The sequence below is a fragment of the Dendroctonus ponderosae genome, unplaced genomic scaffold, assembly GCF_020466585.1.
Source record: "Dendroctonus ponderosae isolate FM_Combo_2020 unplaced genomic scaffold, Dpon_F_20191213v2 Dpon_F_20191213_3, whole genome shotgun sequence".
In the NCBI taxonomy this organism is placed as follows: domain Eukaryota; kingdom Metazoa; phylum Arthropoda; class Insecta; order Coleoptera; family Curculionidae; genus Dendroctonus; species Dendroctonus ponderosae.
Genome location: NW_026018508.1, coordinates 3,909,888 through 3,920,175, shown reverse-complemented (window position 1 = coordinate 3,920,175; position 10,288 = coordinate 3,909,888). Strand labels below are relative to the sequence as shown.

At 31.9% G+C, this 10,288-nt stretch overlaps 1 protein-coding gene across 2 annotated transcripts in view; it reads right to left on the bottom strand.

Moving 5' to 3' along the window:
• The window catches only part of LOC109540306 (insulin-like growth factor-binding protein complex acid labile subunit), a 156,593-nt gene that overhangs the window by 118,497 nt on the left and 27,808 nt on the right, over positions 1 to 10,288 (bottom strand). For both annotated transcript variants that reach the window (XM_019908639.2, XM_048664548.1), the window contains one exon: positions 8,294 to 8,327. The gene's annotated coding sequence lies outside the window, so the exon portion shown is untranslated. Of the gene's footprint in view, positions 1 to 8,293; positions 8,328 to 10,288 lie in introns of those variants that run through there.

Sequence of the window (10,288 nt, the reverse complement as noted above, 5' to 3'; positions counted from 1 at the left end):
GGTAGGCGTCGGACAATTCATAAAATAATACTTTTTAAAAATCAAACGGTTTAGCCGCAAACTTCCGTGCCGTATAGCGTGAATAACCCTGTAGAAATATTTCGTATTATTTATGTACATATATGTTATTACATATTCTTCCCATTTCTCGCTATAATACTAAACCCTGCCTGAAGTACCAGATGCAGAAGCATTTTCTTAGTTACTGCTCGATATACGCAACATAACGTTTTAAACCTTAAAAGTTTCAAACCATAACGTAACGCACGAGCTTTGAGAAAAGTGGTTTTGCTCTTACTTTTCAATTTTCGGTAAGAATCTTTGACTAATTTACATAAGGAATATAAATACATATAGTTAAAAGTTCTAAAAAAGTACCCATTTTTTACTGACCATCTTATATTATACATTTTTTGACAAAACATTTCTCGGCTAGTGTTTAATGCTAATTTAAAAGCAAATTGCTATACACATGGAATCCTGTGAGAGCTCTGAATCACATCGAAAATATGTACGAAATTTTTTTAGCTGGTTGATGGTATAAGTTATGATTCAGCTTCACCTGAGATCGAATCAGGTTCATGTTTTACGACTCATTTAATCAAAGTGAAAAGCAGAATAAGGATATGTAAATTACTCTTATATTTCCGGGAAACATTTATTTAATGGGGATAAATGAACGGCATGTAAATTAATGGAGTTTTTAAGTAAATTGCTATTTTAAAACTTACATTTCTGAATTTACATGCAGGTAAGATGCACATTATCATTTCCAGGTAATCTGTCGTTACACCGTAACATGACGAGTTCATCTATTATATAGAACTGTAACAATTTTTTTTAAATAATTCTTAGTGTTTCTCGGTGTAATATATAAAATTAATTTTTACCCAACAAGATCCAAGGCTTCAAGAGAAGAAAATATACCAGATGCTTAGGATCTTTCTGGCTAACTAAATATTAATTTCCTTTCAAAATTTTATTCAGACATTTACTAAAACAAGACATTTAGAAACAGCGCAAGGGTTTAAAGCCATAAAACACTTTAATAAACCTGATGCAACTTCCAGAGATAAGGAAACGTTTTCAGTTCTCCGACAAAGAAAACTTTTCTCACAAAGCAGCTGATATCATACATGTGGATCTTGGAATTCATGGCGGAGCTTTCCTGATAGGTATAATCTGACTTTAAGATACGGTTTCGTATTCGTAAAGACGTTAGCCTTTGAAAATGATACCTGCTTAAGCGATGGTTAGTTTTGTTAGAAAACGTTTTTTTTTTATTTACAGAGAAAGTTTCAAGTACTCTAAGCGATATAGTTAAATGGAAGATGGGATTCGTCTCAAGTAAGATTTTCACTTAATTTCAATTGAAAATAATTGCATTGTTTGGTTCATAGACGGAGACAATTTGAGGGAGTTTTTCTAGAATTTTTGAATGTTTGTTTATTTTTATTATCTTTCAGCAGCAAACAATAAAAACAACGAAATAATTCAAAAATAGGCTTAACATATGAACCGTTCCCAAATGAAACGTATTTCTTGATCGGATAAAAATATTGTTTCAAAAATAATGGAGAGCATAGAGACATAAAAGGGCTTCAAAAAGGCCGCTTCATGTCTCTAAGAATGATTAAAGTTTCCTATGGGAATCGTTGCTTATCATTTTTACATAACAAAAGAACGCTTCCAGGAAACGCCGGCAGAAACACAAAAGTTTCTTAAGAGTAATTTGCAGAACTAATGGACTAATGGAGGAATCACACATCCCATACTGGTGGCAAGCTGCTATTCGAGAAATATTTATGTTTGAACGAATATTTTTTTAGGTAAATACGGTTTCATTCTTGTACATATTCCATTACGAACATAGTGTAACAGGTACTTTTTGATTTTGTATAAGATATGCTTAGGACAACCACAAACATGTTGTGGTATAATTACGTCGCGAGTAAAGCTCTAAGCTAAAGGAGCTGCGAATGAGTTGTAAGTGAAACAAAGCGCTAATAACATAGAGGCAAAATTGATGTGTCAATTTCAACAAAATTTTGTACATTCTATTTATGAGTCTCTTTGAAGAACAGCCATTTCGTCTCAGATTTTTCGATAAAATGTTGATTGTAGTGGTAATTTCGTAGATTACACACTAATTAGTTGTAAAAGCTTGTCAGCCACTAGAAGGACGATTATGTTGTATCAATATTAATTACGCTTGTCGGCTGAATTTCCATCCGTGATCGATACCATTCCGCTCTTGTGGAGTTGAACAATAGGATGCTTTTAGCAAAGGTGAAATTAATGTTTGCAAAGAATTACATGCTCCTCTAGGCACGGGTTGCGCCTTATTGCCATTGTTTTCACTTGATTTTGCTGAGTCGAAGAACTGTTCTGGTTAGGTAGAAACTTTTATCCAATTTCATGCTCATTTCCAGTTGCGTATTATATAACTACTTAATATTCCACGGATTTACTGTAAACGAGATAAATGTTACTCTGTTCTTGCCATGTTGCCCAATTTGATCATTATAAACTAGTAAAAATACTAGTTAAAAAAATCATGTGTTAGCAAGTTTGAAACTAGTATTAACAAACTACACGAAAGCTAACAAATCATACTGCCGTTCAAGTTAATAAATATTGTGGATTAACTTGAGATAATGTGCACAAACATATCTATTCATATAAAAACTGGTTTCATCTAAAACCTAAGTACATTTTCCCTCGGAGAAACAATGCAAAATACCTCGGCATGGTAATATATTCAAATACCAGAGCGGTTTTGCCGTATTCTCATGGCAATATAAAATGCTTGCGTGAAATAAAAACTTCTCAAAATGCAGAATCTGTGGCAGAAAAAATACTGAAATTTTAATATTGTGGTGGAGTTCCGATATGTGTTTTTATTACATTTTTGTGTTGGGACTTTTCTTCGTTTATGGCTTTTTATAATGGCAAGCAAGATGGCACAAGCGGAATACAAAGCAGACGTATTTTCCCTTCTTGAAGGGCTGCCAGACTATTATATTCACTTAGTGATATGTTGTGATGTTTTTAGTGGTTTTTTATCTATAGAGAAATAAAATTTTCACGGATTCGAAAGTACAGTACTTTGTAAATTCATTTTAGTCGTATTTGACTACATTTCGTCGAAATGTAGATAGGAAGCGGGAACAAGAGTAAATTGTAAATAAATAAATACTTTACATAACACATATTTGATGATTGTGATAATTGGTTTCTAGAATCCTAGAAGAGAGTCCCAGATAAACTCCCTGATCAATAGGAAGGAACCCCTAAATCTGTTAAATTACTAACCCAAACAATTCTTGGAATCCTTGAGGTCTAAGGTGAGCGTAAAAACAATGAGATCAACATGTTCCTCTTACCATGAGTGTCAAGGAAAAAACGAACCCGAAACCCCTCACAGTTGAATTACATGCAAATACCTTTAGTCACATTTTCATCCAGTAGACGATTTAAACAGAAAGCAAATATCGAAGAGATACCAATCCACGAACAACGAGAACAGAAAGATCTCCATGTTTGGCAACAAAAATCAAATACACATCTAAGGAGGTAAAAACTGTAAGAAAGCAAAAAAAAGTAAAATTTAAAAGTTTTCCAAATCGCAAAAGTCTAAAAAGAGTAAATTTTTGAAGAGTGCATAATCATTTATACATCATATGGTAAGTGTCCAACATGATTAAATCTTTTTTTGCAACTTGCTAAGAACACCCAGTATTGCTGATTGCTTCTCATGATGTTTAATGAAAATAAATTACTTGTTCAAAGATTCTGATTAATTATCTGTCTGCAACAGGCCATGCAGCAAACTTGAGCCATTCTTTAAAATGTCCGAAAATTTTCCATTATAATTCCGCTATTTATTATGCAAGAATGCAACCTTTAGGTCACGCTTTTTCCTTCTAAACATGGTAAAACGCCGACATCGCGAGTAATATTCTGCAGAGATGCACGAACCGCTGATGCACCTAGCAAAAACGCCCGGTTAGGTCTGGCGGACAATATAAAACGCTTTCGAACCATTTTACGATCTATTCGGAATCGCACTTTGAGAGGAGAATGCACGAACTTGTGCATTGTGTATGGCGAATGTGCTCTATCCGGACTTACGGTATACTTTATATGACCCAGGGCCGTAACCAAGTGAATCTTATTCAATTACCACTTTTATTTCTTGCACTAAAAACACCATAAAATTCTCTTTGAATGGAGTCTTATCATTTGATTTTGTGTTGCATTGCAAGATGCATTCTTTACTTTGCAAAATTTCGAAACTGTTGTTAAAAATTGGCATCAATTGCCTGGAAGGGACGAAACGATTACTTAAGAAATACAGAATATCCGAATAAAAACTATGACATTTGCAACTTGTTTCAGCACTTCTTTGCTACCCAGATTAACATACGTTCCATCATTAACTAATTATGTTTCTTAAATACCCAAAGCTAATAAGTGATCATTATTGTGCATTTAAGAATGGCACAATAACGGCTGTTCGCTATACGGAAGCTCAAACTGATCTATTTGAAAATATCTGATTGATATCGATACAACATTGCGCTTAAAAAATTAGTTTTTCATGTTCTTTCATAAATCATCGAAAACCTAAAGTTACTTCAATTGCAGAGTAATTCTTGAAATTGTCCTGAATGTCCCTTTAAAGCATATGTTCTTCCCCTTTATTATATTCTATCAATTTTTACCATTGCTCGGTACTGTAAATTAAATAATTAGAGCTTCTTTTGTTTCCTTTCAAGTGCAAACATAAAATATACGTACAGGTCAGCTTATTCCGTTTGAAAGTTTACATTTTAGCTTGAAAACCTTCTAATTTGAAGGTAACAATTAACAACATATGAAATGATTTTAGCAGCTGCAGCATTTCGAGTCTCAAGTACGCCGAAGACAATCAGTTGATACTCGCTTTCACCACGTAGATAGTTTCAACTACGTATTTTAATTACAGTGAAATACGGCATATTTTGATTTAATTTAACTATTTCTAAATTAAAAGCAAGTTTCACAGTTGTTAAGCGACAAAAAAATATACGTCAAACTAGTAAATATATCAGATTTAAATTGAGAAATAATTACTGGGCAATACAAAATTGTGACATTGTGATTAAGACAGCAAAAACCAGCAAATTAAAAATATGTCTTAAACACTTTCAAGGTTTATACTAGGTTTCTATAAATATCATACTGTTTACGTCCGCTTTCAAATATATTTTTGCAAAAAAAAAACCATGTAAATTTTATGTATATTTTCCATTTTTCTGCAATAGGTACATAGTAGCTTTTGCTTGTTGTATGAAACACCAACAATAAATCTCAAGTTTCCAAGTTATGTGCTTCTACAATAACTTTTTTGAGGAATAAAAAAAAGTTTTCGGTTAACCTACATTTATTTTTGCAGTGAAAAGTTCCAGTAATTTAAGGGCGATGTGAAAAGTTAGCTTAGGCCGTTCGCAATGTTTTGGTTTTGTTTCAGCTTTCACTTCTACCATGTTGCGTTATATTATAAGAAAACAAGAAAAGCAAGAAGCATTTCAGCTTCACATTTATAATATGCATAAATAAATTCCGACGTGCTTCGCTTCTTACCAGAGAAAGGGTTGAAAGCAGAAGCGTACAAAAGCCATTTTTGCAAAGCTTTATTAGAGGTAGAATATTTTATGTTGAGTTGTACGGGTTTTACCTTCATTGTTAAAATCTGGATAAATTTCATAGCAAACACAGCGTCGTAAAATAAGAAGCAAATCGGTTATCAATTTTTCTGCACAAACAGAAAATTTTGATAACACTCCTTTTAATTTTATAGGCGTTTCTTCTGAATATGGGTGTCAAAGTTGAAAATGCTTCTAAATTTGCTCAGGATTAAGTAATGTGATTAACTAATAAAATAAGTAGAGAAACATAAACAAAATAATTCAAAATATACCTATGGGTCAATGACATATCTATGTTTAAAATAACTTCTAAAAGTTTTGTTATAATACAGACTTTCGGTTGGTGAAATAAAGAATTTGTGAAAGAAGAATGGTGAATTTCGCATCAGCAGCGATTTGACGACGACTAACTAAAGAGGTTGCTCTCGCGATAAACAAAAAATATGCTTGCCTAAGCAATATGGCTTTGTTGTACACTGTGGCCCATAATATATATGGCTGAACTTTACAATTGAATAATATTAAAAGCATTTTGACTATAGTCTTATTCTAACACTTTCCAAATCCCGATAGTTCTTTAAGTAGAGTTTGGAAAAGTCTAATTTGATTAAATTAATGCAAAATATTAGTAAAATAATGTAAGAATACCATATTACAAAGATTCGATACAACGTTTTTATTACAAAATGAATATTCCAAAACATGCTAACAAAAGCCTCTAAAAATACTCTGTTATTACTATTTAATATGTCTAAATTGCTCTCCAGCTTGACACAGCATAAATAAAATTCTAATTTGGTTCTTTCATTTTAAATAGAAAGATGATATACCGGATCTCCAATGTCCAAATTATTAAATGTTGAAATCAGATCAACTGCTCTAACAAATATAGACAGTGCAATGTCTAGTCTTCGAGCCTGATAATTTTTATGACCGACACTGTTTGGCAAGTCTATTTTCCAGCCTTTATCTTGTAACAAAATCTTATTATTTACACATTTGTATATGTTTCACTCAAAATGTTTCATTATTCTTGGGCACATACGACGGCAGGTTAATTAAAAACTTAAAAGATTTGTGGAAACTTCAACAAGCTGAAACACGCAGTTCTGTGAAAATATTCTTTAAATGAAATTATTTTTCCTGGGAAAACTCCTAAATTAAATTCCCTACGAAATTTTAGCACATAATTGAAATGTCTGAAACACTCTGAAATTCTATAGTAGGAAACCCGTGTACGTAGTCAAAACATGCCCACGGAAGCACACATACAACTACTTAATATTTCAGATAATTACACGTATAAGAACGGTTAACTCAATCTAAAGTTCCATATGAAACAGACTCCCGACAGATATTATTTATCCATTTAAAAAGCCATTTATCAAATTAAGCTGAGCCCCCATAGGCAAGTTTCACGTATACGTTTATTCATATGCTCAGATGTTGCTTTAGAAAAATAAATATATTACAGGAACTAAAAGCTAAATTTGCAACTTCTGAGAAGAAAAACTATATATTTGATAAAAATATTGTGATGAGAATCGTTCAAACCAATAGAGCAGTTAGAGTGTTGATTATTAACAAAGTTTCGCAGATTTAATACAATTAAAATTCTTTAATTCAATTTTTTTCTCGAGCTTATGTTCACATTGAAAGTTGCTATGCATTGAGGCGCAACTTTTATAGATTTAAAATTGACAACACTGTTCCTGATACCAAAGTATGATTTATTGAACCATTTACGGTATTCCCTTCTCGATAAATTCTTCTGGCACCCTGAGGTGAACCATTAACTCCATTAACATAGCTGATAGATTTTGCAATACCAAAACAGGAATAATTTCTCAATATCCTTAATGATAGGTGTGAGTACATAATGAAAATTGAACTGTAACTTGAAGATATATATGCCTTGTTACACCTTAAAATAGCCTCAGGTCGTACTTAAGAAAAATAATTCCATGTATAAGCCATAAACCTATATGTAATAATACGTATGAAGCAATAACTAGGAGTTTTGATGATAATGGTTTTAGTATATGCATTTACACTAATCACATAGTTGACTGACTGGTTTGGTTGTACTGTATGGACATTATAGCAAAACCAAACCCTAGACATGCTACAGAATGGCGTTCTTTTTTAAATTAAGAGATTCTCAGTTTAGATCTACAGATTCGCAAAATCAGTCGTTAGGAACAGGAAAAGAAAACACGGGAGACAAAACGACAAGACAGATCGAAATTTGTAACATTTTCTAAAGAAGAGTGAATGTTTTTTATACACAAGTTATCAAGCTTAAATGAAGAAACCATTTGTCCTCGGCAAGAAAAGAATAATTACAAACTGTTCAACATAATACAGTTGAGACTGATAACGCTTATGAAGATGGAAACGCTAGATCTTTAGAACTCGAAATCTTTAGATTATTATAATACTGCTCGTAAAAGTGATACAATTTTGATATGGAAAAATGACTGACTTTCAGTTTGATGGTTGTACAAAGTTTGACAAAAAAAGCAGTTTTATATGAAAATACGTTTAGTATTTTAGATACTTAGCAAGAACACGGATAATACTTTTTAAGTCTGACTCACCAGCTTGTTTAAGTTTGTGCAGTGGCGTCCCTTCCTGAAACAGAAATAGTATAAATTATTACTTTATATTAATTGAAAACATAATTCTAAAACAAAAACAAATGCTTTTTTAAGGTTTCATTTTTCAAAATAAAATCCCAACAAGTCGTTATTGGTAATTTTATTGGGACATCAACTTGCTAAAATGCACTTAAAAAATTACTGCCTATAATACGCATTTATTGAAATAGGCTTAATCATAATAAACTAAATCTCATGGTCATTTATTTCACAAATTTATCAAGCTTATTTCGCATTCATAATATCAATTAATTTGTCCATATTTATGATGCCTTTTTACTATTTACATGAAACGCTTTCCACTAAATCAATCCACTCAATTTATTTGTGGCCACAAAAAATAACAGTTTGCAAACACGTATCCACGAGAGCAAATTTACAATGTACAAATATTAGAAGCAATTATTCAAATTTTGGACTGCAGATGAAATTATTCATTATTGATTTAAGGCTTCGGAAATAAATTACGCGAGGTTAAATTCTTTAGATATTCATTCAACTTTCTGTCTTTTTAAATCGCTTTTATTGCGCTTTGTTGATTCTTTACACAGTCGATTTGCATTCATGCCGTTTTACGTAAAATTAACCAGTAATTTTCATCACCTATCACTAGGCCGCAGATCTCACGATAAAGCTTGAATTTCAGAAGTTTATCAAATACATATAACTAATGGGAGTTAGAACTACTATTAAACTTCCAACACTGCGAAGATCCAACATTTCCAACACTGTTTTTATACAATAAATTTTTGTTCAAACTATGAATTCTTAATTCTATGACAAAGCCCTGTTTTTATCTAGGGCATTCCTACATCTACATTGCACAATTTAACCCTGAAATAATTAACTTCTGTTTATACTAAATGCAATTTAATCTATCTATTATCTAAAGGCCCTATACCCTTTATTAGCCCCAACTGAAGTTTGCTACTAAATAAATTCGGCGAGGCCACTGGCAAGCTAAAAAATAACAAATGGTTTCGACATGTTTTCGCAAAAGTAAATTTACAATGTCCAAATATTAAACTCCAATATTCCACAGAACCAGCGGAATTCCCCAATGAGAACAAAATTAATGCCATGTTGTTTTATTCTCAAGCAAACAAATGACTCCATATAAAGAACTTTCATTCAATTAATTGCAGTTATTCACTTCACTGCGTCTAGAATGCCCTACTGATTTAAACTGTTCTGTTAAAGTTAAGCTAACAATATGTACCACTAACTAGTTTTTTTGAGGAAGACTTGAGGGAGAGACATTAAACTGTCACATTGCGAGCAAATGGAAATCATTGTATAATTGAAATCTAGTGTTGTTAATTATTAGTTTCTTTTATTCTTATATAGTTTATCAATCTATAAATTTTAGTACATTTTTATTTGGGTCACTATTGAATATATTGTTTTGAAAAGCACATAGCAGTGGTCTTTGGAATAATATATAGGGTTTTCGAATAGAAAAATAAAACATTTCTGATAATTTGATCTAATTTATTAATATCACCATTTTCAACAGATATGAGGCCACTAATTTACTGATTTAACCGATATTATATTGATAAGAATAAAAAGTAAGCAATTTCGTAGAGTTGATTGTTGATTCGATCCACCATGATTTGGTAGATGGTGAGGGTTTTGGTTAAATTGTGTACCGAGCGTTTTTTAACTTATTTCTAATATAGACTGTTATTTTAAAGTATTTTAAATATAATTCCAAATCAAAATCAATTCCTGGGCTTCAGTCATTTATTGTCTATTTATCAATTAAAATACGTTTCGGTGTTTTCCACCATCATCAGTTTTGGTAGGCACATATTTTCAAAAATATATGCCAAGGCCTAAAGTAGCAACAACGCTACACATAGAAACTGATGATGGTGGAAAACACCGAAACGTATTTTAATTGATAAATAGACAATAAATGACTGAAGCCCA